The sequence below is a fragment of the Vombatus ursinus genome, unplaced genomic scaffold, assembly GCF_900497805.2.
Source record: "Vombatus ursinus unplaced genomic scaffold, bare-nosed wombat genome assembly UNPS02014792.1, whole genome shotgun sequence".
In the NCBI taxonomy this organism is placed as follows: domain Eukaryota; kingdom Metazoa; phylum Chordata; class Mammalia; order Diprotodontia; family Vombatidae; genus Vombatus; species Vombatus ursinus.
The window spans coordinates 3,037,932-3,046,205 of NW_020954570.1; the positions used below are offsets into that span (position 1 = coordinate 3,037,932).

The 8,274-nt window shown below is 34.4% G+C and overlaps 1 non-coding gene across 1 annotated transcript; it reads right to left on the reverse strand.

Moving 5' to 3' along the window:
* Positions 1-7,542: 7,542 nt before the first annotated feature.
* On the reverse strand, positions 7,543-7,645 carry LOC114048367. The gene has a single exon (XR_003569742.1). It is a non-coding gene; the product is annotated as a U6 spliceosomal RNA (small nuclear RNA).
* Positions 7,646-8,274: the final 629 nt, after the last annotated feature.

Genomic DNA, 8,274 nt, shown 5'->3' on the forward strand with positions numbered 1-8,274 from the left:
GCTTTAAAAGAAAAAGATCAGACTGGCGATCTTTGAGTTTCCTTCCAGCTCTAAATCTATGACCTCATACTATGTGAAGTCTAAAATGGAAGATTAAAGTCAGAGGTTGAGTAACTGGATGTGATATTTATGCTAATATTTGCACTAATATTAGCATTAAGAAAGTACAGAGACCAGGACAAAAATACCTCACAAAGATAAGCCCATGAAAGTTAGTATGGAGACTCAGTCTCAGAGATGAGAAGGCTTAGATGGTGAAAATGGAAGACAAGATTTTTGAAGAAAATTTTATGGAATGTGTAGGTACCAAAAACATGAAGAAGTTTTAGTACAATGGAAATTCAGGAGATCACTGGCTGACAAAAAAAAAGGGAAGGGCTGAAGTCAAGTTATTGAATTGGAATTGATGTGGCTATGAAGATAGCATATTCAACTTGGGACCTAAGAATGGACTTTGGGCCTAGATAGAAATGACTTTAGTTCTTGTGTGACGGGTATATATGATACAAATAGTTTTTCTTAGAATACAAATTAATAAATCAATTCAGAGGCTTCAGTATCCAGATGCATATAACTGATTGGTACCTATCAGCACAGAGAAGTGCATATTCAGATGTAAGGGGAACACTGACCAGCAAACAGCCTAGGGTCACTCTCTGTATTTGTGGCCTCAAGACAATGGTTGCAATGTAAGCTTATAAAAGACATCTAAATCCCACTGATGATGACGACTGTTAAAATTCGTTTTACTCCAGAATGTGTCTGATAAAAATGATAGTACTTGTTCACAGGTGAAAAACTAGAACTAAAGCAAGAACTTAACTTAGTATCCACACTCATAATGCCTCTAAGCCCTGTCCTTTGTGCTACTCTGAGTTCTCTGTGTCTCTATGAATTCTATTCATGAAACCCAAACCACACAGGGTTAAGTGTGTGTGTGTGTGTGTTTGTGTGTGTGTGTGTTTGTGTGTGTGTGTGTGTGTGTGTCTCCTAGGAGACTAATGATCTCTGGGGAATTTCCACTTAACTTGTTTGTCTCCTGGTTTCAGGAGTAAGCTGTGAGAGAACATGACCTGAATTGGTTAGAATCACTATGGGAACTGATGGTGATGGTTTCAGACCTCAGGCTTGCTTTTTAAAGCATACTTGAGAGTGTTTTCTAAAGTGCTTCCTTTCCTCATAGTTAGGTTATAATCTTTGGGGAAAGAAGTAGTAGCAGGTGTTTTGGACTTGGGGGATGGAAGAAGAGGTGAATGTGAAACTGAAGCAATTGCAAAAACCTACCAAGCTGAAGCAACTTACGTGAAAGGAATTATATATTGCTTACCAATTGTAGTTTGAAATTTCCTTGTAGTTAATTAAAGTGTTTTAAATAGCTATGTGAATATGATATGTTGTAGTGGAAATATTGGTGTAGGTGATGAGAAAGTAGAAAAGAGGAGGGTATTGCAAATGGAGTTCATTAAAAGGGGGAGGGTCTTTTGAACAGAACCTTATTACCCTTTGTAATAATAATAGACAGTTATCCAGCTGTGGTGAATCTGGCTGTGTTGTTTTGGGGCTGCCCTGAATCATAGATGCTTTGTCTGAGTAACGAATACTGTTTTTGCTACTATGTTAGTCTATGGGGAAAACATAGGAGGATAAAAGATATAATTCTTTTTTTATAACATCTTCCACAAGAAAAAAAATTCTCACTGAAATTAAGTGTTTCATGTGAGCCTTATATTGATGACATTACAGATGAGGCCTGTAAAAACAAACACTATATCCCCTCGAGTGAGGCTAAAAATATGTTCCATAACCAACATGCAGCAATAAATCAAAATGTATTTATTAAGTGCCTACTATGTGCCAGAATAGGAGGAACTAGGTGGATCAGTGGATAGAATGGTAGGCCTAGAGTCAAGAAGACCTGAGTTCAAATCTTGCCTCAGATACTTACTAGCTATGTGACCCTGGGCAAGTCACTCAACCTCCACCTTTATTCACTGGAGAAGAAAATGGGAAACCATTTCAGTATTGCTGAAAAAACTCCATGGACAATATGGTCCACAGAGTCACAAAGAATAGGACATGACTGAATGAAGAACAATAATGTGTCAAAATAAACTAGAAGAAAATGTGTAGACAATATCATCACAAAAATACAAAATGTTTCCATTCATATTTTGGTTATCCTACTTTAATAATGGTTAATATCCACTTAATATTTTTAAATCAATGTTTAAATAGTTCTTTAAGTTTTCAGAGCACTTGTACATTTATCATTTCATTTGATCATCATGACAACTATTCTAATTAGGTATTAAAGGTGTAACTATTGCAATTAGAAAAGTATGGACTTCAATATTTGTGACTCTGTGCCAGTAGAGGGATGTAAGGTTCTAATATCTAGTCAAGCAATAGGTATGATCACTCACTTCCATTGGTCAAATAAAGATATTACAAAGAAGGACCTTTGTTTCCATGGGAAGTCAGAGGTCATTAGAGTAGCTTTGCCATTTCTGTAAAGGCAATTCAGCTTATGCCCCTTCTCTTGGTCAGCCTTAGGCCTAACTTATTTTCCATCTGGGCCATTTGCCCCATTGTAGTTATAGATAGATGAAATTTACAAGTTTATTCAAATACATACCACAGTATTATCAATAGATTTTTTTTCTCCACTTAATCTTTCCTTTGTGGATAGTCAGATAAAAAGTTTGAATGGTTATAATCCTTTCTAGGAAATGGCGCAGTGTCCTATGGCTTGATGCAACCATCACATATTATCTACAAATAGAAGAACCCAACAATTGATAGCTACTATGGGGTATTCAGAGGAAGACAGTGAGGTTAAAAATAAGCCACTCCCATCCCCAAGAATAATGTAAAGTGATCATAAGGCCAAAAAGAGGTCTTGGAAGAATTTAAAAATGACTTCAAAAGTAAAATAGGAAAGATCAAGAAAAATGAGCAAAAAAATAAAAATAAAGTAAAAGCAATTCCAGAAAATTATGAAAACAAATGGAAAAAGAGGTCCAAAGTCTTATGGAAGAAAATAACTCTTGAAAACAAGAGTTGGACAAGGGGAATTGATTGACATTATAATATGCTAAGAAACAATAAAATCAAATCAAAAGAATGAAAAAATAGAACAAAATCTGAGACATCTTATTAGGAAAAAACTCATTTGGAGAACAGATCAAGGAAAGACAATATGAGAACTGTTGGACTACCAGAAAGTTATGATAATCAAAAATTTGATATGATATTACAAGAAATCATTAAGGAAAATTACCTTGAAGTTCTACAAGAGAGTGAAGAAGAAATAGAAAAAAACATCTATTGTTCACCACCTGAAAGAGATCTCAGGAGGAAACCTTACAGAAATGTCATGGCCAACTTTCAAAACTCCAGGTTAAGAAAAAGATATTGCAATCAAAAAGAAAAAAAAAACAGGCAGTTTAAATACTGTGAAGATACTATCAAGATTTCAGAAGACCTAGCAGCTTCTATACTAAAAGACCATAGATCTTGGAACATTATATTTCAAAGAGAAAAAGAGCTAGGGCTGCAACCAAGAATAACTTACCAAGCAAAGTTGAGTATAATTCTGCATGAAAAAAATGGACATCTTATGAACTGAAAGACTTTGAAATATTTGTGACAAAAAGATCAGAACTCAATGGAAAATTTTGGAATAAAAGATCCAGGAGAAATATAAGGAAAACATTAAAGACTAATTATAAGGGACTCATTAAGGTCAAACTATTAACTTCTTATATATGAAAATATTATCAGTATTCTTAAGACTGTCATTACTAGGGTAGTTTGAAAGAAAGGTGGGGCTGAGTTGACTATGCTGAGATGATTATAAAAACACAAAATGGGATAGGAGAATGTAAAAAGGAGCAATTATCTCATAGAAATGAGATGTCAAAGGGAGAACTGATACAGAGGAAGCAAGTGAGAGTGGAGGGCTGGTTGTGCTAGGGAACAGGATAAGAGATGAACTTCTATAAGGGTGAGTAAGATTAAAATTTAGAAGGGTGAAAGGAAAAGATAAGGGAGAACTCTTAGAAGGGTGGGTAGAATAAAGAATAAGAGGGTAAGAGGAGTGGGTAAGGTAATGAGGATAGGATAAAAAGAAAGGGTGAGAAGGACAATAGCGAGTGAAATACAACAGAGGGAAATTCACAAATACTAATTATAACTTTGAATGTGAATAGAGTGAACTCACCCATAAAGCAGAAAAGGATTGCAGAATAGATTAAAAGTCAGAATCCAGCCATATGTTGTTTACAAGAAACACAGAATCAGTGACATACACAGAGTTGAAATGGAAGGTTGGAGTACAATTTATTATGCTTCCACTGATGTTTAAAAAGGCAGGGGTAGCAATCATTTCAGATAAAGTTAAAGCTAAAATAGATTTAATTAAAAGAAAAAAAATCAGGATAACTCCATTTTGATAAAAGATGCCATGGACAACAAAACAATATCCTCACTGAATGTATATGCACCAAATACTACAGCATCTAAATTTTTAAAAGAAAAGCTAAATGCATTACAGGTGGGGGACATTAAACTTCCCTTCTTAGAACCAGGTAAATGTAACAAAAAAAATAAGGAAGAAATCAAGGAAGTGAATAGAATTTTAGATAAGCTAGATATGATAGATATCTGGAGATAATTTAATGGGAATACAAAGTAATACCCTTTTTTCTCAGGAGTTCATCAGTAGCTGTGTGACCTTGGGAAAGTCACTTAACCTCTTTTGCCTTAATTTCTTAATTTGTAAAATGGGAATAATAATAGCAATTACCTCCCAGCTTTGTTGTCAGAATCAAATAAGATAATAATGTTAAAGTGCTTAGTACAATGCCTGGTACACAGTAAGCACTAAATACATCTTAGCTATTGGTATTAGTTATGTTTTTCATTCAGTATTAAAATAATGAAGATTTTTAATTGTCAATTATTGCTTTTAAAAAACTGCAAATTCTCTTCATTCTTATATAGATACCTGAAATAAAGACTTTTTGGAGATAGAATAGTAGGTGTGCTGATTAATAGTTGTTGATTCTTTATGGGTTGCTTTTCTTTTTTCTTTCTTTCTTTCTTTCTTTTTTTTTTGTATTAACAAAATCCAAAATTTTTTCCACACCTTCTCCATTGGATAGTTTGCATGTTATTCCCTCAGATCCCTCACATTTATTTTTTCTGCAATACAAATCTTCTTCATGTGTACTTGTTCTTCTCACTGGCATTTCTACCACCCCTATGAGCACCATTGGGACTAAGATGTTAGCATCCAAGTGTGATGGTTCCAATGTTCTTGATGGTGAAAATACTTTCTTGCAGTAATGTTTGCCATCTTTTCCATTTTCTTCTATCTTTCCTCCAATTTATGACAGTAAATGGAGTTTAAATGATTTTTCGGTTGCTTGACAACTTAGCTAAATAGTACTGTAGAATGACTCTAAGGTATCATGAATGTGGTGAAGGCTGGGGTTTCAGACTGTGTCCTGATTTTTCCATGTCAAGCAAGCCTATGCTTGCTTGCTTGAGTTTTGTTTAATTATGTGGCAATATAATATATGAAATGACATCTCAATGTCTGAATCATCATTTGTCTTATGCCACCTGACAGTGTATCTATCCTAGGCCTTTTGTTATTATTCTTGTTGTTTATAAGATAAGTGTTTATAGATAGCTTGGAAATTTTATGGAATGCTGGTGTTGTTTGTGAACTCATTCTGTACATTCACTCATGTCTGATTTTTCATGACCCCATGGAATATACTATCCATGGGATTTTCTTCACAAAGATACAGAAGTGGTTTGCTATTTCCTTCTCCAATGGATTAAGGTAAATGAAGTTTAAGTGACTTGCCCTGGGTCAAACATCTAGTAAGTGTCTGAGACTGGACTCAAACTCATGTCTTCCTAACTAGAAGCACAGCCTTATATCCACTGAGCCATCTAGCTTCCTGAGCCTTTTATTTTTCTTTATAAACATTTTAAAAATGAATGACTTTGTCGTGATTGAGATGATTCATCCATTCATTAGCCCATGAACTATCCAACTAATTTTAATCTCTTTGATGAGCTCCAGTCCCAAATCAGTGACTGTTTATGGGACATAAGCAACAAAACTCAATATATTAAAAACAGATTTCATTATTTTTCTCTCAAAACCTCTCTCTTATCCCTAAACTAACCTTTACTTTTTGTGAATATGACCATTTGTCAAGTCATCCATGTTTCTGACCTCAAAACATAATTAATCCTCTCTCTCTCTCTCTCTCTCTCTCTCTCTCTCTGTGTGTGTGTGTGTGTGTCTCTCTCTCTGTCTCTGTCTCTGTCTCTCTTTCTCTCTCCATGCATTTCCATCTATTTCTCTCCATTCATACAATGACCCTAGTTTATGCTCTTATTATCTCTTAGCTGGATTCTTGCAATAGGCACTGATTGCCACACCTCAGGTTTTCTCCCTCTTCAATCCAACTTCTACTCTGTTGTCAAAAAGTGATACTTCTCAAACAGAAGGCTAAACTCTGAGGTTCCCTATTCAAGAAATAGCAGTTTTCCCCTTTGCTTCTACGAAATGCATACTCATCTGACATTTAAAATTCTTCGTAATCTGGCTTCAATTTATCTTTCTCTATTTATTACTTATTACTCTCATTGTTACATTCTACATTTCAATCAGATTTGTTTACTTGCTCTTCCTTCAAAATATTTCCTCTCCTACTTCTATACCTTTGCACAGGGTATGAAAAGAATTTGTTCCTTGCCTCTGTTTTGTAGAATCTGTAGCTTTCCTACAGGAATACAGGATACATATCCATTCTGAAATTAATCCATGTTGATTTTGCATTTGATGTTTTTGTTTGTTTTTTTACTACATCTGTGATTTCATAATATTATAACTTTAGAACCAGAAGGCACCTTATGTCATCAAGTCTAACCTTCTCATTTTATAGATAAGGAAATTGAGGTTGAGAGTTAAAGTGGGCAAGTGTACCCAAGGTCAATAGCTAATTCATATTGAAGGTGAGAATTGAAATCGTGTTTCTGGTTCCAAATATGTCATGCTATCACTTATATACTACACTGCCTACACACATATACACATTGTGTGTGTGTGTATATATGTGTGTGTGTATATGTATATACATACATATACATATATACATATATGTATGTATATATACATATATAGAGATCTATTGATCTATATGTATATAGATAGATATAGATCTGTATCTATCTATTTCTATCTTTCTATCTCTGTCTATCTCTCTCTCTCTCTATCAATTCTATGTTTCCTGGCATACCTAGGCAATCCCCCATCCAATACCCCCAGGGTAGACCCAACCCTGCTTGGCTCCCAAGATTAGACAAGATCTTCCCTTTTCAGGATTCTTTAGCCCTAATTAAAATCATTGGTATATGGAACATTCTGTGAGGAACTTCCTTTACCACTTACTATATGTGTGTATATATGTATATGTATATGTGTATGTGTATACACACACACTTTCTGCACATATACTTACTATGGAACGTGTCATGAATTTGCATGCCATCCTTGCACAGGGGCCATGCTAATCTTCTTTGTATCATTCCAATTTTAGTATATATGCTGCCAAAGCAAATACCATATACTTACTATGTATGTGCATGTATATGTGTGTATATATGTGCTTATATGGGTATATGTGTATAGATATTCATGCATTTTTGCATTTGCAGAAGTACATGTTGTTTACTCCCAAAAGATTATAATGCCTTTGAAGATCTTTTCTTTCTTAGGGACACATTTTGAAATATAACATTTAAACCAGGCATACATCCTAGGTAAATGAGAGAGAGAGAGAAAGATGACCCATTTAAATATTGTTTCAAAATGTGTTCCTGAGGGGGGGGAATAGACATCTTCTAAGATTGATTTTGAAGACAAAAGAAAAGAGAAAGAATTGAGAAATTCATGGTAAAGTCTGTTCATGAGGACAACTTGTTAATATAGAGTTATGGGGTCATAAAATGCATAAACTCAAATTTTTTTCTTCTGAAATTAGGTTTCTAAAGGAGCATTAGCAGTCAGTTAAAATCCTTTGTAAACATAATTATTGTTTTATCTCTTAATCCTTTGCTATGTTTCTCCATCATGATACTGGTTTTTGAGAGCTATATTCAGCATCAAACTTTGCAGAATATGACAAGTGCCTCAGATAATTGTTTTGAAATTAATGATTGTATTCCAAGGTACTATCATCTTGATTT